The sequence below is a fragment of the Marmota monax genome, unplaced genomic scaffold, assembly GCF_021218885.2.
Source record: "Marmota monax isolate L192 unplaced genomic scaffold, Marmota_monax_Labrador192_F-V1.1 WCK01_AAM20220418_F8-fsc00262, whole genome shotgun sequence".
In the NCBI taxonomy this organism is placed as follows: Eukaryota; Metazoa; Chordata; class Mammalia; order Rodentia; family Sciuridae; genus Marmota; species Marmota monax.
In genome coordinates, this window is record NW_026694427.1 from 338,556 (window position 1) to 364,141 (window position 25,586).

Consider the following 25,586-nt stretch of genomic DNA (forward strand, 5'->3'; position numbering starts at 1 on the left):
TTTTTTTTTTTTTTTTTTTTTTTTTTTTTTTTTAATTTTTTTATTGTGGGTTGTTCAAAACATTACAAATTTCTTGACATATCATATTCCACACTTTGATTCTAGTGGGTTATGAACTCCCACCTTCACCCCATACACAGATTGCAGATTCACATCAGTTACACATCCATTGATTTACAAATTGCCATACTAGTGTCTGTTGTGCTCCGCTGCCTTTCCCATCATCCACCCTCCCCCCTCCCCACCTCTCCCCTCCCCTCCCCTCCTCTCTCTCTACCCCCTCCACTGTATAACCCTGAGGGTCTCCTTCCATTACCGTGCAATTTACCTTCTCTCTCCCTTTCCCTCCCACCTCTCATCCCTGTTAAATGTTAATCTTCTTCTCCTGTTCTTCGTCCCTACTCTGTTCTTAGTTACTTTCCTTATATCAAAGAAGACATTTGGCATTTGTTTTTTAGGGATTGGCTAGCTTCACTTAGCATAATCTGCTCTAATGCCATCCATTTCCCTGTAAATTCTATGATTTTGTCATTTTTTAATGCAGAGTAATACTCCATTGTGTATAAATGCCACATTTTTTTTATCCATTCGTCTATTGAAGGGCATCTAGGTTGGTTCCACAGTCTTGCTATTGTGAACTGTGCTGCTATGAACATCGATGTAGCAGTGTCCCTGTAGCATGCTCTTTTTAGGTCTTTAGGGAATAGACCCAGAAGGGGAATAGCTGGGTCAAATGGTGGCTCCATTCCCAGCTTTCCAAGAAATCTCCATACTGCTTTCCAAATTGGCTGCACCAATCTGCAGTCCCACCAGCAATGTACAAGTGTACCCTTTTCCCCACATCCTCGCCAGCACTTGTTGTTGTTTGACTTCCTAATGGCTGCCAATCTTACTGGAGTGAGTTGGTATCTTAGGGTGGTTTTGATTTGCATTTCTCTGACAGCTAGAGATGTTGAGCATTTTTTCATGTACTTGTTGATTGACTGTATGTCCTCCTCTGTGAAGTGTCTGTTCAGGTCCTTGGCCCATTTGTTGATTGGGTTGTTTGTTCTCTTATTGTCTAATTTTTTGAGTTCTTTGTATACTCTGGATATTAGGGCTCTATCTGAAGTGTGAGGAGTAAAGATTTGTTCCCAGGATGTAGGCTCCCTATTTACCTCTCTTATTGTTTCTTTTGCTGAGAAAAAACTTCTTAGTTTGAGTAAGTCCCATTTGTTGATTCTAGTTATTAACTTTCACAAGTATGTTCTTAAGGAGAGAATTCTCTGTTAATAAGAATATTGAATGAAAGAAATCTTTGAATAACACAAGGTTTCCTTCAATAGTTGAACACAGTGGAACACACCTGTTATCCCAGAAACTCAGGAGAATGAGGCAGGAGAATCACAAGTTCAAGAACAGCCTCAGCAACTTAGTGAGGCCCTGTTTCAAAATTAAAAAAAAAATAAAATAAAATAAAAATAAAATAAAATAAAAATAAAAGGTCCTTGGGATCTAATTTACTGGTGAAGTGCCCCTGGGTTAAATTCTCAGTACCAATTAAAAACATGTTATCTCAAAAATGTACTTTTTCTTCCCTATTGGATTAGCAAAGATTAAAAAGATTAACAAAACTTGGTGTGAGCAAGGGTTTTGAAAATAAGATTCTCATAGACATTGAAGGGGATACTTTTTACAGAGAAACAGCTTAGCCATATTTATCAATATTTAAAACATATATAATGTTTGACCTGGCAGTTATACCTCTAAAAAGATAAATAAATAAGTATACTATAATCAACATAATATTACTCACAAGAAAGAAAAACAAGTAACAATGTAAATGGTTATCAAAGGAGTAGATAGATAAAGTATGATGACTCTAAATGATGGAAAACTAGGCATTGAGGGCTGGGGTTGTAGCTCAGTGGTAGAGCACTTGCCTGGCACCTGTGAAGAACAGGGTTTGATTCTCAGCATCGCATATATAAATAAAGATCTACTGACAAATAAAAAAATAATTAAAAAAAATAAAACTAGGCAGCCAGTAAAATGATCACCCAATCAGTTTCAACTCACAAATAGAGACATAGAAAACACATTAAAAATGACCACCTAGCTTGATGTAGAGAGAAACTGCTGTTTATTTAAAGTCTTCTATATACTTTTATATCCATCAATAAGTTTCCAAAAGTTGTGGCCTTTTCTTTGTGCAGAAGTTGAGGGCTTTCCAAAGAAATTGTGGCCATTTCTTTGTGCAAGAGTTGAGGGCTTACTTTTGTCATTATGTGTTTTATATGAATAGAATTTTTTCTAATTATTATAATAAAAATCACAACAAACTTTTGAGATGAAGAAGTGCCTCTATATCACCAAAATTATTTCAAATCTTTTCAACTTCCTATTTAAGGGGAAAGAATTCCTTGAATGTTGCAACTAGATGTAATACAGGATCTTCTTCTCAGAACCACACTTTATAATGACAAGAAAATAGAAAGTAAAATATTAGAGTCAAAAGAGATAGGGAATGACAAACATCATTATTCAAACAGCCCACATTATTGGCATCCACCTTACCACCCACAGGTTCTATGAACTCAAACACTCCTAAAACAATATCCCTTTTACAACTAAAGGAAGCAGACTAAAAAATAATAATGATTAAATAATTTTAAAATGTAAAATCATAAAACACTTACCACAGTGAAAATATTAAATTATTTTCCTGTGTTACATTCTTTTTTTACCTTTACTAAGTACCTGAAAAAAAGAAAAAAAAGTTTGGAGAAGTTAAATAAATTTTAAATGTATACATTTAATCTGACGTTCATTTCTTTTAGATTTTTGTTTTTCTGGAACTAGACAAAACAGTTCAAAAGTACTCATGAAAAAATAAGCAAGCAAGAATTCCCAGGAATATGAAAAGCAACAAGGGGAAACTAGCTTTAAAAGCTGTTAAAAGTTTGATAAAACCAATAATGTGATACTGGTATATGAAGAAAAAGACTAATAGAATACAAACCCCAGAGACATCCCAATACATTCAAAAGTTAACAATATCATAAGAGTATTCAAAGAAGGGCTCCAAAATCAACAGGTGAAAATAACAGACACACAGAAAAAGATAATGTTGAACCTATGCATCATTCTGAACACCAGGATAAATCCTAGTTTGAACATTTAAATGTAAAAGTGATACCATTAAACATATTAAAAGAAACCATGGACAAATTCTAAAAATCTTGGAGGCCTTTCAGTGTCTTAAAATCCAGGTACCTGGGCTGGGGCTGTAGCTCAGTGGTAGAGCACTTGCATAGCACTTGTGAGGCACTAGGTTCAATCCTCAGTACCACATAGAAATAAAGAAACATTTTTAAAAAATCAAGATACCATAATGAGTAATATAAACTGTAAAATTCAAAGAAAAAAATGTAAGACTTCTGTATATCAAAATATATGAAGGTAAATAAAAACATAAGTGAAAATCTGGGGAAAACTACAATTTATATCACACAGGGCTAATCTCTACAATTTATAAATTGCTAGAAATTGATAAGGGGAATAAAGCAATTCAAAACAAAAATGTGAAAAAAAACACATGAAAAGAGAGTTTACAGGAAAAGAAATACAACTAGCTTTTAAGCATAATAGGTCAGCCTCATTAATAATGATATCAATGTACATTTAAACTACTCTATATTAATAATTCTTATCCATCAAGCTGTTAACAAATTCAAGGATTGTAAACACACAGTACATTGGAAAGGCCCCAGAAAAAAATAGGAACACTCTCATACACTGCAATCTGCCCTCCTGTATCTGTGGTATTCAGACTGGATTCAACAATCATAGGTGAAAATATTTTTTTAACCGCCATACTGAACACATACCAACTTTTTCCTTGTCATTAGTCCCAAAACAATACAGTGTAACAGCTATTTACATGGCATTCGTATTGTTTTAGGTCTTCTAAGCAATCTAAAGATGATTTAAAACTATGCGGAGGATGTGCATAGGTTATATGTAAATACTATGCTTTTTATATAATAGACTCAAGCATCCTTGAATTTCAGTATCCACAAAGAGATCATCAAACCAATTCTCCATGGATAAGGAGGAGCAACTGTACTTGTAGGAGTTTAAAATGGTGCAACACTTAAGAAAGAAAGTATTTAACAAAATTAAAAATGCACTGCCCACTGGCGCAGCGATCCCACTTCTAAGAATGTATCCCACAGATGTACCTTAACATGTAAAATGATATATATACAAGCTGTTTCACCACAGTATGGTCTGTGATAAACCTAGAGAAGACCCAAATACCCACCAGGGGGGCTGGCTAAGAAAACAAGGCAATAGATGCTGTTTAAATACAGCTGTTTTTTTTTTTTTTTAAAGTGTTTTCTATAAACACATATTATATTCTTTCTAAATAAATACTAATAGGAAAAGATCTCAAGAGCATATAAAGAAAAAGCCATGGGACAAAATTAGTTACATATTATGCTACATTTTTTTTAATAAAAAGAATATAGTACACTGGCATTTCTCCTACTATAAAAGGAAACAATTGACATCTATGGGAAATAAATTAAAGGAGGTTATCTAAGAAAGAGGGGTGAAGGGGAGGGGGAAAACAGTAGGAAATCAGATTTTTCCAAGCATGCCTGTGTCATTTTAACTTTTGAACCATAAGAATATGTTATCTACATTAAAATGTTTTTTAAACATTAAAAAGAATACTTACAAAACAAGAGAAAGAGACACCTATAGATAAGACTTAAAAACAAGTTTTAAATAGATTTTTTGCTCTGAAATTTGATACTGAAAATCAATCTTGGTGTGGTCATCACAAAAAAATATACATATATATGCTTTTTCCCCTTCAATCAATTTAAAGGATATGATAATCTGTTTTTAAAAAGCTATTTGAAGGAGTAAGAAATTAGAAAAGAAGAGAGAAATGTACAATGAGGACACTCTAGTATAATGATTCTCCATGTATAGCCTGTGTACCAGCAGCATCAGCATCATGTGATAACTTCTTAAAATTAAAATTCTCACGCTCCCACCCAGACTACTGAATCAGAAACTTTGTACTAGTCCAGCAATCCTGGTTATACCCTCAAGTCTGAGAGTCACATATCTTGTCTGGTGCATCCCACAGATTCACATAGAGCACCAGTCTGCATTTCAAACAAGTTCCAGGACCTAGGACCACACTTGGATAAGCAAAGTTGAAGTCCCCCTGGGGGAAAAAGGTATGTAACCTTCATATGATTGAGTTTCCTATGAAACCTGTCCTCAGTATCAAATGGAAAAAGTTCTTTTACAGGCTTCCTAGCCAAGATATATCATGTAGCTATTTTCCCACATAAACTGTGTACACAGAGAATAAATGTTTTCAAATACATTCTTATAAAAACAATAACAACTATGAATCATCAAAATTCAACTTAAGGATGTCTTGAAAATAAGTATAAGTGGACCTACAAGCTTTCAGAAATAGGAGAAACAAAAATAATTCATATTTTATAAATTCTGCTTGTGTTTTCTGAACAACTTAACCTCAAATGCATTAACTTCCCACGATGTGCTCTCCATGAAAAAGCACCAAGAAGTTTGTTTCCCTCAAACCCTTTTTAAAAAAAAAAAAAAAAAAATGTACTCATGTTTTTGAACACTGGTCTTCCATTTGTTCTACATGAAGAGAAAGATCTCTATAGGAATCTTCTAAATAAAGAATTCTAGTTTAGACAGAAGTCAAATGTAGTGGCACATGCCTATAATCCAGCAGCTCTGGTGTCTGAGACAAGAGGATCTCAATTTCAAAGCCAGCCTCAGCAACAGAGAGGCAAATAGCTGCCGCAGTCTGGCTGGGCACAAAATCACGAGCCACTCAAGCAGGAACAAACTTTATTTTTTGAAACTGCCGCCAATGTCCAGTACGCACCCGGGAAGATTTTCCGATCCACCCACGCGGCCTCCTCCCGGAACCGCCAGAGAGTGCTCCTCCCCCGGAACTCCCTCCTACTGTACTTCCCCAACCAATGGGAACTCTCCAGGAGTCCCGTAGCAGGCCTAGGTGAACAGCAGGAGTCCAATATCCATATGAATGCAAATCTTAACATAATCATATCATCTCAATGGCTAGCTGGCATCACCTTTCAGTCAAAAATGCCATGCATCATATACTTGGCTCTTAGCAAATAGCAACTCAGTGAGACCCTGTCTCTAAATAAAATATAAAATAGGACTGGAGATGTGGCTCTGTGCCCCTGATTTCAATCCCTAGTACTCACCACCCGCCCCCCCCCCCAAGAAAAAGGATAAAGAAATGTGTATCTTCTTTTTGAAAGTCACATTTGAATAGTTTTTGGTGCTAAAAATTAACCAATGTACTGACATTTTTATATGTTTCCTATTTCATTGCCTCTGAGATGCCATCACTTTTAAGACACTTGGGACATTCTTATTCTATGTACCACTCAGAAGAAAAAATTGTCACGTGGTTGTGACATGCCAATTTTAAGATTCCATCCATCTCAGATGTGCATCTTAAAAATCAATGAAATGCCTTAATTATAAACCACAGAATTGTATGGGAAATTATTTGTTTTCCTTCTAGCTAACTCTTATGTCTCTCAAATGGAAAACTCCATAAAGGCAAGCATGTTTTGTCCATTGAAAACATATCCTCTATGCTTAGAAACTGGTACATTTTCAATATCTTTGTAATTTGTTATTTATTTAGTTTACTTAGGAACATGTGACTATGAAAAAAAAGTAATGATTTTTAACAGTATTTTTAACAGTACTGACCTCTTTCATTCTGGAACATTTTACTTGCTCAAAATAATAAAGATTAATTATTTTCCACTTGGCTGACTTCTCAGGTCAAAGAGATTCAATATATCTCTAGACAATTATCCTCTTAACAAATAAACTCTTCCAAGAAGTCTTTGCTTACATGTTTGTTTCCACAGCACTTTTCAATAGTAATAAGAAACAAACACCTTGCAAGATTTTTTAAAAAATCAAAATAAATATCCTTTTTAGAGTTAAACAAGTTGAAGAAAATTTTGCTACGCTGGAGCTAGGTTAAGCTAAACTTTATTTTAATTTTTCTCTATCATAACTAGCAGTGTTTCAAATGAAAAGATAATTTGTAATGAGTCATACCATAAAGGTTGGTATATGTACATCTATCTATATTTTCCAAATTTGCTAATATGAACACCAATAAGCAGAAAGGGTTATTTTAAAAGTGATTACAGCTGGGCATGGAGCTGCTTACTTGTAATCCCAACAATTTGGGAGGCTGAAGCAGGAGGACACCAAGTTTGAGACTGCTTCAACAGCTTCAGAAGATCCCATTTCAAGAAAGGGGAAAAGGGCTGTCACTCAGTGATAGAGTGCCTATGGGTTCAATCCAATTCCTATAAGTAACCTAGCCCCTAAGTAATGACATGAATGTATATTCTACTCAACTCAAACCTGCTATCCTACACACTGCTGTCACTTCCCAACTCTTTTCTCACATCAAACTGCTAAAATGATTCTAGTGTTTAATTGGCAACATTTCTAATGTGAATTCCCATTAAACACAGACAAAATTTTCTGACAGCAATCAACTTTGCCTCCCAAGATTCTGGAATAATTGACAAAAGTGTCACTAACCATGACCATGTATTTTTTATATGTCAGACACTTCAGAAAAAAAAAAAAATCCCAGAAAGAAGTTGTTTGGCAACCCCTTTCTTGTTAATATTAAGTAGATAATGGATATGTTCTTAATAGTATCCTCAAAGAGGCAGAACTGTCCTTAAGGAAAAATTTTAGTTATCAAAGAGATTGGGGGACATCAACTTAGTGTTTGGGGGCATTTAGTGTTTGAGGACCAGGATCTAGGCTTCACACAATGCTAGAGCAGGATGGATTTGTATCATCAAGATTCAGCTTGGCCACAGGAATTTTGATCTTAAAATGGTTTAATCAAGCCCACTTTAAATGGGCATTACTTTAAGACACAATATTTAAAAGTTTTTATAGGAAACCCGACCCCTACCCCTTGCCTCTAATTGTGTAAGACAAAGTAGTAAGGGATGTTTCAGGAGAATAAGGAAACTGTCTGAAAACTAGTGCTCATTTCTTCAGACTACACATTAACTCAACATAAATTTAAAATTATAATGAGTATACACAGACCAGTATATATGCTAAGAGTATGAGATGACACATAAATCTCACCATAATGAATCCAAAAATTTCAATGTCATTAACATTTTACTGATATTACCAGCAACAGAAGGAATTCATTACTGTTCTTTCAAGTAGCAGTCCCTCAAAGCACAAGACACAAAGGATGTGCTGCCACATGGTGGGAAAAGAAGAGATCCATGGAAGGGTCATAGTATGACCTGTGGGCAGACTAAGGCAGCCTGTAATATACCATGGCATGTCATCCCTAGTTAATCTAGTCTCTCCTTTTCATTAGCTTAAATAAGGTTATCGAACACTAAGTGTTTTCTCCCTAGTTTCCATCTTCATCTCCCTCTTTGATTTTCTTGTTTAAACTAGATCCTAATACTTAAAAACAACAAACAAACAAACAAACAAAAAAGCTCAAACTTCTTCATTAGCAGCAGTTGCAAGCACTTGAATGCATGCTTTCTTTCACCAAAGCTGAAAGTTCAGGTTATAAGTGAGACAGCACTGCATATCATACATTGTTCTCCCTTTATTTCTCTTTTACATGTAAGTGAAAGTATCATACCCACTTTCACTCATCTGTGTATGTAGATTCTCTTATTTGTGAACCTCACTGCTCAGTAGCAAAGTGGGCTCTACAACCGCTCAACACCAAAGAGAGGGGCCTTGGTTCTGTGGTTGACAACAACCTGTTCCAGGCTAGAATCACGTGCTTCAATGGGAATCAAACTTTCTTTTTCATGAGGCAAGCCTTGGGCTAGTGACCCCACCTCTAGCTCACAAAGGTCACTCTATGCCCATCTCTTCTCTCTCACACAGGACCAAAGGACAGTTTAGGGGTGGAAGACCTTCCAGGAATTGGACAAAAGTCTTGGAAAAAGCCTTTCCCAATGAACTCACATACCATGCTGTGTTACAATTTCAGAGTGGGTCTGACATATCCTCTGCAGCCCCACCAGGACCCAAGGAAACCAGCTGCAAGCACCGCTGGGAGAAGGACCAGAGGCAAGGAAGGGGCACAGGCCTGCGCGGGTGTTGGAAGCCCCATCCCAGCACTTCTCAGAAGTGTAACTTTCGGCAGGGTGCTGCACCTCTCTGTGCAAACCCAGCATGAAGTGCACAAGTAAAGTGCCTGGCACATAGCAAAGTGGAGCTGCCATGGCCAACAGTGCCAACCCCGCAGACCTGGGAGACTGAGGTGGGACCAGGGTCGCACTGAGAGCTAGGTCTGACTGGCCAGGGGGACTGGCCCAGGGCCCAGCCGCCCCGCCCCACTCGGGTCCCAGATGGCGCAGACCAGCGGCTGGCGCCTCTGCAGACATGGGGCGTGCTGGACTGCCTCTGAAGACGCTGGCCACCCACCCGCGCCGCTCCCCTCGCCCTGGCCTCGGTCTCTACCACTCTCACCCTCCTGAGCCTCCAATGGCCGCCACCGCCGCCCACAGCCATCTGCTCAACTCTCAAGCTGCTTCCTCTGCTGCTGCTCCTGCCAGCGGGGTGAGATCTCTGGAGACTTTGGTCCTCCCCTCACTACTCTGCCTTCACAGCTTTGGGAACCAGACGGGAACTAGCTTGGCCCATCCCCTTTACACCGCCCACTCAGGACTATCCATTCTTGCGAACTTCTACCCATGTCCACGCCCCTGAATCCACTCCGCCCACCCCCTTGACCCCAAAGGATTAAAACCCAGGCCCTGGACCTGGAAGCCTCAGCCTGGCTTGGACCACAGTCCTACTCAGGTAAGTGCTGTCTGGCTCTAAGCACTCCATTTGAGAAAGAACCTCCTTCCTTGGCCTCTCACATCCTTTGATTATCTCTTTGGTGGGTATAAATGGTCTTTTACTTGCCCAGCTCACACATCTGGTAAGTGGCAGAGCTGAAGGTCTGGACACCATCCAGATTACAGGCTTTTAACCACCAAGTTTAATTCCATATACCATCTAGCCTCGTTAAATTAAAAAAAAAAAATAAAAAATAAAAAATAAAACAACAACAACAACAACAACAAAAAATAGGGCCCTGAGCCAAACAAGCGAACAAACAAACAAACAAAAAAAAAAAAAATAAAATCTCAAATTCCATTCCATATTTTCTATTTGGCCTTGAACACACCTTGTAAGTATTGCTGAGAAATAAAGTTGATGGTGCCAATTTTGTAGAGTCTGGTAGTCATTTGCACTGCTCACTAAAGACTTTTGGCTCTCCTGGGAACCTGCAGAATTGCACTTCCAGGTCACGTGACTAGTCCTGACCAAAGAGTGTACATGGAAGGAGTTTGTGCCATTTCTGGGTGGAGCATTTAATGCTAGTGAGAGATGAGACTGAGATATGTCTCTCTGATAGGACAAACAATAATGCCCATGATGATGTTTTATCCATTGAACAGAGCCCTCAACCAAACTATCATGGTCACATAATATGAGCAAAATACAGACCTTTTTGATTTTAAACAATTGAAATTTGGGGATTAATAACTATCATAGCCTGCTGTAGTCTATCCTGACTGATTCAGCTGGCCTCCTATATCCATAGTTCAACCATTTGAGGATGAAAAACTTTCTTTAAAAAAAATAATTTGAGGGCTGAGGCTATAGCTCAGTGGCAGAGTGCTTGCCTAGCATGTGTGAGGCACCAGGTTTGACCCTTACACTGCATAAAAATAAACAAATAAAACAAAGGCATGCTGTTCATTGACAACTACAAAAATAAAAATAAAAATATTTTTTTAAACTGCATTTATCGGATGGGGTGGTGGCTCAGTGGTAGAGCACTTGCCTAGCATATGTGAGGCACTGGGTTTGATCCTCAGTCCCACATTTAAAAAAAATAGATAAAACAGACAAATAAACTAAAGGTATTGTGTCCATATATAACTAAAATTATTTTAAAAACTGCATTTATACTGAGCATGTATAGAGATTTCTTCTTGTCATTATTTCCTAAACAATACAGTATAACAACTAGTTTCATAGAATTTACATTGTACTATGTTTATAAGAAATTTAGATGTGATTCAAAATGTACCAAAAATATGTATAGGTTATACAAATATTATGCCACTTTGTATAAAGTATTGAACATCGATGGATTTGGGAATCCAAGATAGGTCCTGAAACCAGTCTCTCAAGGATATCAAGGGACAATTGTACATACAGTATGATTGTTTACTCATTGATTCAAACATTTTTCTGCCCAGCTGGTCAAGAGTAAAAGCTCAAGCCACAGTCCTGAAGGTCCTAGTTTAATACATCTGGGATGGGGAACAGACCTGTGCAGCTGTCTGGTACTCCCAAGCTATTCTAATTGTCTAGCAAGGCTGAGATTCCTGCATGGCTACATCTTGTGATGGTAGATTAAAATATGGTGTCTACCCTTGAGGGATACCTAGACTGGGAGGACAAGCCCAGAGCCAGAAAAAGTACACTACTAACAGGGTAAATGATCTGAAATATGCAAAAGTAAGTAAGAATATATAAGCAATTGATGGACAATAAAGCTTTACATGTAATAGAAAGTAGATATGCTTCTTGGCAAATCCATTCATCACATATAATAGAAAGTAGATATGCTTTTTGGCAATCCATTCATCAACTCTGTGACCCCAGACCAGGTACCCAAGTTGTCAGCTTAACATGTAGACTATTATCTGTCACTATGCTTTCAGTTATGTAAAACAAAGCTTAGAATACCTCTAAAGATGTGGCCCAGGGTCAAAATAGTTAGCACATATCTGAATTGGAATTCAGATCCAGCTTTTATCTATCTATAGCCCAAGGCCTTGGCTGATTCATTTAAGACCCCTGCTTCTCTTTCAGTTTTCTCTCTTTTTTCACCATTTACCTTGAACCATGTATTCTGACCGCATTAAACTGCCTGTCACTGCAGGCCCACACCATGCTACTTACTGCACACTACAGTGCTTTGGCTCCAGCTGTCATGTCTGTCTGGCATGCCTTCCCTCAATCCTCACCACCTTGTTTCTGAACACCAGCCAGGTCATTGAATACTTGGTTGGGTGGCCCCATCCCTGGTGCTGTGACTGCCCCCGACAGCACATTCCCTCACTGGCTGACTGAGCACCTCCATCATTAGATTGCAGTTGGGTCTCAGTTTCCTTTCTCTGAGTCATGTGACTAGCATTGGGGACACAGTGCTAAAGCACCAGCCATGGCCCCATGAACACTTAACTCAGCTAAATCAAATCCCTACATCCCACAAGACAGATCCTTCCAACAAGACCACACAGTGAGATATTTATGAAAGGCCTTTGTTTTCTTGTAGTTTTGTGATTGCTGTACAATTCTCCACCTTTGTGAATTTCAGTTGTCAGATGTAAAATGAACTAATGGGAGTACTTGCCTCATGGTTGTGAGAATTTATTAAGATGTAAACTTAAGTGCCTTTCCTGGTTCATAGGGAGACACAAACTAAATCCTAACCACCTTGGCTGTTATGCGTATCTTCTTATTACATCACTGCTATTATCCCTACTCAACATGCCCCCAAAGACATCATCATTAATATTATCACTCATACATCCCACCAAGTCTAAGTGACTGTGCTAAACATTCCTTCCTAGAATGTATAGTATTCTCAGAATTCTCAAAATGAGTTCTTCACATTCTTGTGATGGTTCAGTGTCCCAATCATGAATTATCTCCCTGGTACCTCAAATAAGCTGCCCAGTGCATCCTCAGGAAGTCTGTGGCTGCTAAACAGTTCCATTCAGGCTCTTTGGATATGGCTAAAAAAACATAGGTTCTCCTTAGGCTTCCACTGTCACTGACATTCTCCCCACTATGGGTGTTTCTAATTCATTTATGGTCAGCCTAGGCCACTGTGGAGGTGACCCCCACCTCTCCCTGCAGGAGGGTCAGGATGGCAGTCAAACAGGCCTGTGGGCTTCTGGAATCATTGATCCCTCTAAAAGGAATAATACCTGCACCAAGCTTATTTTCTTTCTTACTAGAAGGAACTCAAAGTATGAGGATTTCAGTTGGGAATAATAATGCCCTCAGCGTGATCTAATCTTGTTTCCCTTCCCTCCTCTTCACATATCTGAAACACAGCAGGCAAAATTGGGGTTTTGGTGAGGCATTCCAGTTGAGGTTGCCTGTTGAATGAGTCTGGGCTCTTATAAAAGGACAGGAAAACAGATCATTTCCCAACACGCCAAATGTCATCAGAACAGGCAACCTATGAGGGAAACCAAAGCTCAAGCCACAAAAATAAAGAAAAATGTAAGTTTGGCTTTTCTGATTAAAAAGAATCTGAGGACCCAAGTTGGTTGAGCAGTGTTTGCTGAGACCCCACACTGAGATGAACACTCAGGAGGTCAGTGGAAAAGGAAATAGACTCCCATTTGTAGGAAGAAAAGGAAGCAGCAGATATGTTGGGATTGTTGGAATGAGAAGAGGCTAGAAATCAATTAAGAAATAAAGAGATGGCCCAAGAGGCACATTGCCTCCAGGGAAGCCAGGGGCAAAAGTGAGAGGGGCCTCAGAGTGGGAAGTTTCCCCAGAGAGCTGGAGTAAGAAATAGCCTTTTTTTTTTTTTTTCCAGAACCATGTTGACATACAACTGCTTAAATAAATTTTTACTCGCATCTCATCTGACTCATTTTGCTGAAACAATAAGCTTACATTCCACAGCCTGGGCTGACCCTCCTGTACCCCACTGCCAACAAAGCATAAAGAGTATCATTAGTTCTTTTTGCTTAAAGAAGGACCATTAAATCAGTTGGCTTCTCTTTTGTGTAGCTTCTGACAGCAATATCTAGCAAACTATCTTGTGTTCTCATATCAGCCATTTCTAGGGGAGAAAAAAGTTGGGGAGACATGATCAAGAAACATTTTTTCACAATTTAGCAATATGTAAGCAACAGCCTTTCAATTTTTTTAAAAAAAGAAAAGGAAGAACAAATTCCACAGTTACAAGTAAAGAAAGAGGACATTAGCTGGTTGTGGAAGTGCAGGCCTGTGATTCTAACTATTCAGGAAGCTGAGGCAGCAAGATAGAAAGTCTGAGGCAACTTAGTGAGACCCTGTCCCAAAATAAAGTAAAAAGGGCTGGGGATGTAGCCCAGTGGTAGAGTACCTCTGAGTATAATCCCCTGTACAAAAATAATAATAGTAATAATAATAGAAAGAAAAAGAAAAGAAAAAAGATGGCATTAGAATGAACACTGTGGTGATGAATTGAAATCAGTAGTATTATTATGAACTAAAGATTTTTGATGAAAGGAAAAAGAAAATAAAGAAAAAGAGGTGTATGTGTATGCATGCATTTATAGACATAACGTAGTTCCAAATTCTGAACACTAAGAGGACTTAGAACTCTTATTCCATAGAAATCAGCAGGACAGATCTCCACCCAGATCTGGCTTTGAAATACCATTCTCCAATAAAAGAGACTAGGGCTCTTGAAGAAGTTGTTGCTCCCAGAGCTGGAGCAGGGAAAATGTAAAATAATTCTGGAACACCTTGTGGTGCTAGAAGATAGAGAGCTGCTTAATAAGGGGTAGGGGCTTATTTTTTTTAAATAATCTATACATTATAATTATATATCTCAGGAGGATTCATTGAGATATATTTGTAATGCATGCAGCATAACTTGGTCAATATGATAGGGGCTTATTGAAAGGATACAGGATCCAATCTGAAAGAGTTCCCAACAGCCAAAGTTGGAACAGTTTGAGCAACTAAATAATGATAGTATTGGATTATAAGTGATAGAATTAAATAGAAAACATGAGCCCTTATAAGTAAAAACTGAACCCAAGAGGAGAGACCTTGTGTTTGGTGTTTACTTATGGCGAAAATTGGTGAAATTCAAATAAAAAATAAAAGATTAGAGAAAGAGAGTGTTATTTCCTTAAAGAGAATTACAGTTCATAAATAAAGAAAGGATGAGGGAAATGAAAATAAAATCAACTTTAGGAGACCATAATAATAATTGTTATGGGTAAGATCTATGAATGGATGACAAAATTTAAGTGAGCAAAAGCAATTTTTTTTTCCGCTAGTAATGGGAATTTAACACAGGGCCTCACCCATGATAGGCCAGTGTTGTACCACTGAGCCACATCCCCTAAGTGAGTAAATATTGGGAGAGAAATAAGATATTCTCAAGGTATCTCCCCAAAGATATTTATTAATCACAAAGAGAGAGATAGTAAGAAATCCAAGAAGCATCACATTAATCAAATGATTGAAATTAACATCACTCCTTACCAGTCATGTTGATGCATCCCCCTTCCCACCAAATAATCCCTTAAAGACCTCTCACCTCTGTGACATCTCCCTACAAAATACATAACTCTGCCCAGTCATAAGTAAACACCAAACCCAAGAGGAGAGACCTTGTGCAAAACATCTGATCAGCATCTTTCTAAAGGGTCATGGTCATTGGTCATAAAAGACTAGGAGAGACTGAGGCATTGCCACAGACTTGAAGAGACTAAGAAGTCATTATGACTAAATGCAACACAAGATCCCAGACAGAAACAGGACCTTAAAGGAAAATTTGTGAAATTCAAATAAAGTCTACAGGTTAGTTGATAGTTTTGTACCCAGGTTGATGTCTTTGTTTTGATCGTTATAATATAGTTATTTAGTTATGTATTTGTATTGGGGATTGAAGCAAGGGGTACTTATCCACTGAGAGACATCCCCAGGCCTTTTTATTTGTTTGTTTATTTATTTATTTATCGATCTTTCTAATAATTTATTTATTTTTGCAATATAATACTTTATACATCATTATACAATAATTTATCATATCTCTGATTATATATAAGGTATGTTGACACCAAATTCACATCTTCATATATGTATTTTGTATAATGATGAGGGTCTCCTTTCACCATCCATGCTATTTCCCTTCTCCCTCTTTTTTCCTCTCAACCCTATTCCCTATCTAGAGGTAATATCCTTCCCTGGCTCTCCCTCCCAACCCCATTTTGAGTCACCCCCCCCCCTTATATCAGAGAAGATATTTGGCATTTGTTTTTTGGGGATTGGCTAACTTCACTTAGCATGATCTTCTCTAATGCCATCCATTTTCCTGCAAATGCCATGATCTTATTCTTTTTTATTGCTGAGTAATATTCCACTATTTATAAATGCCACATTTTTTTATATCCCTTCATCCACTGAAGGACATCTAGGTTGGCTCCACAGTTTAGCTATTGTGAATTCTATTGCTATAAACATTATGTGGCTGTGTTCCTCTAATATGCTGTTTTTAGGTCCTTTGGGTATAGTCCAAGAGAAATAGCTAGGTCAAATGGTGGTTCTTTTTATTTTTTTATTTTTGAGACAGGGTCTTGCTAAGTTGCTTATGGCTTCTCTTACTTGCTGAGGCTAGCCTAAAGCTTGCAATCCAACTGCCTCAGCCTCCTGACTTGCTGGGATTACAGGCATGCACCATTTTGCCCAGCCTACTTAATCTGCTTTAGAGTCAATATTAGAGGAAACTGGGTGAAGGAACTGTGGGAATAGTCTGTGATTTTGTAGAAGGAGAAGGAAACTTCCGTAAGCACCAAGACAAAACCCTTGGTTAATAATGATAGTAACCAAGTGGTGAGCTCCATGCCAGCACTTTGGGTTAGGTCTATGTGAGGGCATGTGACATACTTCACATGCCCTCACATAGACCTAACCTAAATAAATAAATAAATATTTAGGTACATTGCAAATAAATCTTTCTGCTGCTCCTTTTCTCTTGCAAAACCTGATGTGTGGGCAGGAGACCAAATCAGAGGGTGTTTCTCAGCAGAGCTAGATCACTAGAAGAAAGAGGTGCAAAGAGAAGTCCAGAGCAGACTTTGAAATTAGGGAGTTGAAAAGAAGAAATTGTTCTGATAAAAAAAAGTGGAGGAGAATATTGGGGAAGGGCAGGGAATATAAAAGGTGAACAGGGACAGATATTCAGGGAGCTTTGAAGGAAGATTCCTAACATTAATATATAAGTTGTTTGCATAAAAACTCTTTACATATCCCCAGACCCTTGTAATGTCTGCTACACACACAATCCTAGTATGTGTGTCCATGGGTCCCTGTGTATCTATCAATTTGTGTGTGTGTGTGTGTGTGTGTGTATGTCTAAATATGTGAGAGTCTATAAGAATGTATGTCTATATTTCTATGTTTCTTTGTGTCTGTGAGGAAGTCCATGTCTGTGTGTGTGTGCAATTGTGTGTCTTTATATCTATGTGTTTGGGTCCATCCATAAGAGTGCATCTGTGTGTGTACATGTTTGTCTGAGCCTGTATGTCTTATGTGTGTGTGTGTATGTGTGTGTGTGTGTGTGTGTGTGTGTGTGTGATGAAAATCCCAGAAAAAGACTGATTTCTTGTAACAGTGAATTCACATAAAAAGCCGCAGGATTCAGAGGACCAACAAGATGTCAGCCAAGACAAGAAGAAATTGAGGCCTAGGTGTCATAAGAATATAAGGCCCTAGGAATTCGATGATGCCATCTTTGCACAGGCATTGGAATGTCCCCAGCACTTGGAATGCTGGTGGGGGTGGGGTTTCAAGTCAGTAATAGCTAAAGACTTCAGAGGGCAGGAAAACCCTCCCCGAAGTCAGCTTACTCTGTGTTATCTCTATTTTGCAGCTGGGGAAACTGAGTCTCACAGCAGCACTTTGATGAGACTGAAGAGAAGCAGCCAGATGCTGAGCCAGCAGAGGTCTCTTTGTGAACTGAACACAGTAAACTGCAGTGAGGAAAAACAGCCCCCTATCTGTTTGCTTTCAGTCTTTCTGATGAGAAAGTCTCTTGAGCATAATCCATCTGCAACACCTCTTTCTTACTTCTAGTGTCTCTTTATTATCAGTCAACACCTGCTAGGAGAATCACAATCTCAGGATACAACCAAACATATTCTCCCATCAATGTACAAAATGATGCCTCTGCAGATATGTGATGTCACAATCATAGCACACCCCGCCACCCCCCCCCCAAAAAAAAAAAAAAAAGAGAACAAGTCTGGTTGGATTCTTAGATAACTTGGCTGTCTTGTCTACATAAACTTAACGACAGGGGTGATACTACTTTTTGCCATTTAGGAGACATTTTAATTTTGTTAATAATATTTGGGATAAAACATGAAGCATTCGATTCATTAGAAACCATTCAATATCTGAAGGCCTCCTGGGCTCCTAAAAAAATTAAAAAAAAAAAAAAACTTTAATGTAGATGGACACAATACCTTTTTTAAAATTTAATTTTTATGTGGTGCTTATAATTGAACCCAGTACCACACATATGCTAGGCAAGTGCTCTACTACTGAACTACAGTTCACTAAAAAACCTTTTGAGGTTCTTGCCATGAGAAGTGAATTCAAGAGAGTTTCTGTTTGCTTGTTTAATTTTTTATTTTGGAAATATTCAAGGCTACAGAAGAGTTACAAAAACAGCACAATAATCTTTTATACACTAGATTTGACAGCTTATATTTCCTCCTGATTTACCTTGTAAGCTCTTGTGTGTGCATGCCTCTCTGTCTGTGCATGTTTATATGTGTATAGGTATGTATTTACACATATGCATATAACACACATACACAGTTCTTAAAAAAAAGAAAAAAAAAACATTTGAGTTTCCCAATATTAGGATCTTTACTTCTATATATTTCATGTATTTTCTAAGACCAGAGACATTTCTTTGTATAACCACAATAAGGTTACCAAATTCAGGAAATGTAATATGAACATCATGTCATTATCCAATATACAGTCTATATTCAAAGTCTGCTGGTTGTCCCAATGAAGCCATTTCAATATTTTTTTTTTTCTGATCCAAAAACAATTAGGAACCAAACTACATGTATTTTTCATTTAACCTGTAATAGTTCCTCAGTCTTTCTTCATCCTTATGACCTTGGTAACAGTCTGTTTTTAGCAAAGGAAAGCAAGTTTCAGGTTAAATGAAAAAATATATGTAGTTTGGTTCCTAATTGATTTTGGATCAGGAAAAAAAATATATTAAAATGACTTCATTGGACAACCAGCGAAGTCTTGGGCTCATCACAATATCTAGCTATAATGCCATAGGTTTTAGTTTTCTGTGTATTTATCTTCCAATTATTATCTATTTATAGCAAGTGACATGAGTTTCTTATTTGGGGGAGTAATGTATGGTATCTTTTAAAATTTCATTTTAAAAGTGAATTAATTTCAAGAAAAATACTAGGTTAAATTAAAAAGCAGGCATGTAAATCAGCCACATTTTCTAAGCCTCAGCACTTTTAGCATTCGAGGCCACAGAATTCTGTGTCATGGGGTGTCCTTTACATTTTAGGATGTCCTGCAGTTTCCCTGGCTAATATCTACTAGAGGCCAGTAGCATTCCCCCACTCTCTCTCTAGTTATGACAGCCAAATATGCCTGCAAATATTGCCAAATATCGCCTTGGAGGCAAACTCACCCAGCTGAGAGCCAATGACCTAACCAAAAGCGTGAGCAGAGGCTGAGTGGCAGCAGCTCCCAGACCCTGAAGAAAAGTACTTGCTTATGTCCAGTTCAGTTCAAGCCATGTTGATCAAGTGCTGGCCACATGTCTGGCCCTGTGTGAAGCCCTGGAGAGACAGATGGGCAGGACACAGTGCAGTTCTTCAGAAGATGCTCTGAATTAAGCAGGAGGCAGAGAGTGTGCAAAAGGCAAAAAAAAAAAAAGTAAAATAAATAATCCAAGAGGAAGAAGCTGTGAAAAACTATACCATTACCTGGAATTAGGTCTCCTTATTAAGCCTCATGACTCTCAAAACAGCTCTTCTGACCCAGTAATTCTTTTTAAAACATGAATCAGATAATGCCAGTCCTCTTATGAAAAGCTCCCACCTTTCCATTACACTTAGAACCAAATAACTTTCAAACTCCTTGTGGGACCTGCACCATCCAGCTCTTGTCTCCCTTTTGGCCTTTATTTTGTTTGCTCTATATTGGTCTTGGGCTGCAACTACCCTGCACTTCTCTCTCCTGAAATCTCCCCATAATCATTCCCAAACAAAGGTCTTTGCATTGTGATGTTTTCTATGTGGAAAACTGTTCCTAGTATTTGCAGGGCTGTCTCCCAGTCACAGAGGTTCAAATGTCACTTCCCCTTACTACTTTCTGCACTGGAGCCCTCTATCCCATTACCCTATGTAAATTTCTTCCATGGTACTTTCTGCAGTAGGCACTGTTGGTCAGTGGACTTGACCTCCATTGTCACTGTCCTTCTCCTTTTTGGCTAGCTTGGCAGAGGTGGCCATATGACCCAGATTTGGCCAATGAGAGATGCAGAAATTTGCTGTCCATGCCCAATACAGATGCTGTCTCTGCCTCTTTACATTCTGCTGAACTACAGGAATGAGGACAGGAGGGGAGATGTCTGACCATTGCAGGACCCCAGGGAGGATGCAAATCTCAGCACCACATAGCCAGTACCAGCATCCTCCTATCTTCTGCTCCAGGGAGAAAATCAAAGGCCTGAGGTGTGAGCCATGGTAATCAGGTTATCTGGTACTTGCCTCCAAAAGCATGCCTAACTAAAATACTATTTGAAATTACTATGAACTTTGCTGCTTGCTTTAATATATGTGTATGCATTTAATAAATATGTGTATATGAATTTTAATTGGCACATAATTGTCCATTTTTATGGGATCTAGTGTGATATTTTGATAAATGTATACAATGCATGGTGATCAGGTCAGGGCAAGTGGCATATTCATCATCTCAAACATTTATTATTTCTTTGTGTTGGGAGCATTACAAATCCTCTCTAGTGGCATTTTGAAATATACAATTGAATGTGGTCTAGCAGAGTTAACAGGTCATGTTCTAAAATATTAGAAGTGACTGTTCCTATCCTGCAAGCCTGTGCCCATTAACCTTCCTCTCTCCTTCATTGCCCCCAGTTGTTTGGCTTTTGCCTATATTTCGCTCCTAGGCAGGACAAGAAAGGCCTGTCTTACCTATTCACTGCTACATCTTTGGCCCCTGGGCAAAGAGCTAACTCAGAATAGAGTTCCACAGCTACTGACTTATCTGTTATCTACTTCACCTGATGTATAAAATAAGAATCGTCACGTCACAGCACCTTGAAATATTGTGAGGACTGGATGAGCTAATCTGCATAAGCACTTAGAGTAGCACCTGGCACCCTATCATTGCTCAAAGAATTGTTAGTATTTGTTGACTTAATGGACTAATTAATGTATGTAAGAAAGTGTTCTTTCTCTGCTTGCTTTTGTAGCCATGTCTTTGGCTCCCTCCTTCTCTTAAATCAAAGCCATGTTTACTTGGCACTGACAAGTCAGGCTATTGATTAAGAAACATGACCACATAGTAAGAAGAAATTCATACCTCTTACTGTGAGATGCTGGATTAGCACCTGCTGAAGGTGGAGAAAGGACAGACATTGCACACCAAAAATGGATGCATAAAGCCCAGGCCATAAAATGCTGGAAATGAAATTCAATATGCAGTTTTGCTGTTGCACACTGTGGGAATGGTAGAACCCTGCTCTGCCAATAAGTACCGGAGAAAAGCCATTTGGAGATCAAGTGAAGGTTATATAGGGTCAGAGATTCAAACATGTACTGGGGGAGGCTGAAATCCATCTAAACCCAAGAGGTATATTTATTTATTCACTCAACAGAATATTAAGCACTGACTGTGTGTGGTATAGACAGGGATCTGGCAGAGACACAATAAGGGGATTCCCATGGACTCCACAGTCTTTCTTTCATAATAGACTTGTCACTAAGTAGACACTAATCCAAAATTTTAGATCCCATGTGGCTTAGTTCATGATCAGTATTCACTGCCACTAACTAATAGTTCCAGTACTTACTCTGTGTACTAGGCACTAGGCACTAGTGTAGTAGGCACTCTGTTGAGGGCCACTTACTAGGAACCTAGCCTGCATCTATTTCCTTCTTCCTTACTAGAAGAAAAACTCACTTTTATTTAGGGTGGCACCAAAGAACACATATTCCTCCAAAACTGGCACTTAAAGTTTGTCACTAGCATCCAAACACATGTGTTAGTGGGACTCAGAGATGTTATTTCACCTCTGGAGTCAGTGTGGTGGAGGTTAATGTTATTCTCATTTTACAGCCAAGCACACTGAGGTTTAGAGAGTTTAAATGAAATGTCAAAAGTCATACAGGTTCCTGCTGGTGAAGGTCGGATGTGAATCCAATCAATCTGTTCTTTTCATCTATTCTTGTTTGAATAGATAGCACATATTTGCACAATTCCACTTAGTCCTCTCAAGAACCTCAATGGGCAGGGTAACAGGAAAATTTTCTGATACGTGCCACCAAATGTTCTCTGATCATCTGGAGTCTTCCCTTGGGTCACCTCTCTGCCAGCTCCAAAGGCTAGCCCCACTCCAGTCCAGTGGAGCCTTGAGTGTGAAAGAAGGTGAGGCAGGTAGAGAAGTGGTCAGTTTTTAGATGTCCATCTAGGCAGAACTCCTAGCAAAAGATTGCAGATAGAGGGCATGGAAAAGTCCAAAACAGAGAAGATTTGGCATCATTTCCTATATGAAATTTTGAGTAGGGACAACGTCAAAATGAAATCGACATACAAATGGTTAGGCAGAAGGAGGGTTTGCAGTTTGCATACAGAAGCTTCTAGAAAGTTCCATGTGTCTGAAGGGGGATACAGAAAGGAACTGATTGTGTTAGTGAGACTAATAGGAGTTGCTGTGGGAGGTGTGAAGTGGCACTGGACTGAGAGCTACAATGTGACCAGAGATGACAAAAGGGAAATGGGCAGGGCAACAAGTTTTCTAGCAGAAAATCAGCACCAGAAAAGTAGGGCTGTTTAACTGGAAGGTGCCTGGAGTGGACTGAGTGGACCACCACTATTTAGGAGTCCAGCAATTTTAGGCCATGCACCTGTAACCTTCTGAGCCAGTGACAGAGGGCAAGGAGGTCACTGTCCCAGAGGCTGGTGAGGGCTTACAGAGCAGTAGTTTGAGGTCTTGGATTGCCTTCCACAGCCCCACACCACCTTGATGAAACAGAGAGGAAGGAATTCTGAAACAATGAAGTCTTTTGAACAACCTCTCAAACCAAGGGAACATAGGTCATGGGGCAGCCATTTGCAGGCAAGTTCTAGTTGCTCACAACAGAGCTTTGAGTCTGGGAGGAATACTGGGGGAGTCACAGACCTCCAGAAGCAGCTTAGCTCCACAAACCCAAGCTGCAGGGAGAGCATACTTATGGTGGGTCCTTCTATGGCTGATACTGCCTTCCTCCAGGTCTCCCAGACAAACAAAGTGGAAGGCATCATGGAAATACACACTGTCTCTGGGCCTCAGCATCTTCACTTTTCCAGTGAGAACAAAGGTCACCTCCCCGTGTTAACAGGATGGATGAGGGGCAGAGCCATGAAGCCGGCTGGCAAAAGTCACGGTCTAGACAGGGAACCTCCATGAACATCTTCCCTTCCATAATGCTGGCTTCCCATGGACACTTCCCATGGACAGTCACGCCTGGAGCCAGCTGGGACTAGGGTGTGGACTCAATGACTGGAAAGTGATTGGCAAGCCTCATTTTAATGCTAAAATTGTATCATGTCACCAGGAGGTGTTTATGGATATTTAGTTGATTGATTGAATGAGTGAATGATTGATTAAGTCAGGGTCTATGGGAGTCATGAAAATCAATGATGGCAAGCGAGGCTCTAATATGCTTTTGGTGGGATTGCCTAAGTAGCAAAGGCAGTCATTTTTCAGTCTCATTTTGAATGTCACCTTCTGCAGGAGGACTCCCCGGATACCCTCATCAGGTTTAAGTGCCCACTCTGTGCTCTTCTCTACCCACCCCCATATACTAGATGGTTCATTGTGTTTTTCACTTGATCTTGAGTTCTTAGAGACAAAGTTACATATCATATAATCTTCTTGCATCCATAGCACAGGGTCTGGAAAAAGAAAACAAGAAGAACCATTTTTTGGATGTTTTCAGGTACTAGGCATTGTGCTAAGTGCTTTAGCTACCAATATGATTGACTACCTGAATATCAGGTGCCAGGGTGACATTATCATGCCATTGTGCAGGTAAGAACACTGAGGCTCAGAGGAGGTAAGAAGCTGATGTTTCTTCCTGCTTTCTTCATCCTTCTCTACTGAAGAGCCTGGCCTAATTCTTGAGGTTTGAGAACAATATGAAAATCCCAGTGATGAGGCAGTCTATCTGGCTGAATGGGTGTATAGAAAGAGAGAACAATGAAAAGACAGCACATGTTAGCAGCTGGCAACCCTGCCACATGTCAGAAACAATGCATTCTGTCACAGAACCACAGCACTGAGACCACAACAGGAGCAGTGCCTCACGGATGGCCTCTGAATGGGAAGTGTTCACTTTGGGCACTACAGGAACCATCTGCTAGTTGATTCAGAACAAATGGGTAAATGGATGTGCTGTTAGGTGTATGATATTTCTGGCAGAAAGACCAGGGAAAACAAAACCAAGAAAATGTCTTGAAACCCCAGAAACACACATGGAAATGTGCAGAGGTGAATTGATTTGGAATAGGGACAGTAACACAACAATATCGACATCCAAACCAAGAGAGAACAAAAGTTAAAAACACCATGTGGCACATCCAGCTTCAAAAATAAAACAAAATAGGGCCACAAATCTTTCTTTTTGAGGGAGCTCCAGAAGTCTTGCAGGAGTTCTGTTCTTTTGTAGACCTTTCCTGCCCACACTCAGTAATACAAGTGAATCTGACCCTCTCCATGGCAAGGGGGCCTCAAGAGCTTGAAGATTTACCGAAGCAAATATCTTTGCAAAAATAATCTGTCCCATAAACAAAGCTGGTGGAACACATTCAGCCCCATACAATGGAGCAAATCTTCTGGGCACACATTTCCCATTCAGGGGGAATTTTAGCTTGGATGCTGCTTCCTTCTAGATGGAGGTAAAGGCCACTTAGCCTGCGTATCCAAGAACATCAATGCTCGGCCGATTCTCTACTCATCTGGAGTGCAAAAGACAGGAATTCAGAAGCATGGAACAGCTCTTTTCTCACTCCTTTCTTTTCTTAAAGATTCACTGCAAATTTGAGGGCAGGTAACATATTGATGCATATAGCTTTGTGGGCCACGATCCTGACTTGTACCTTAGCTCTAACACTGATGTGCCCTGTACTCTGGGACAAGTGATTTAACTTCCCAGAAGTATAATATCCCATTGTTCAAGAGGGATTGTGTATAGATGCCCAACCCCACTGGTGCTTAGTAAAGTATAAAATCAAAATGTTGAATGGTATGTCAGCACAACAATAACAAGTGTTGAGGAGGATGTGGAGAAATTGGAAGCTTTGTCCCCTGTTGGTAGTAATGCAGAAAGATGAATGCACTTGAAAACAACATGGAGGTTCAT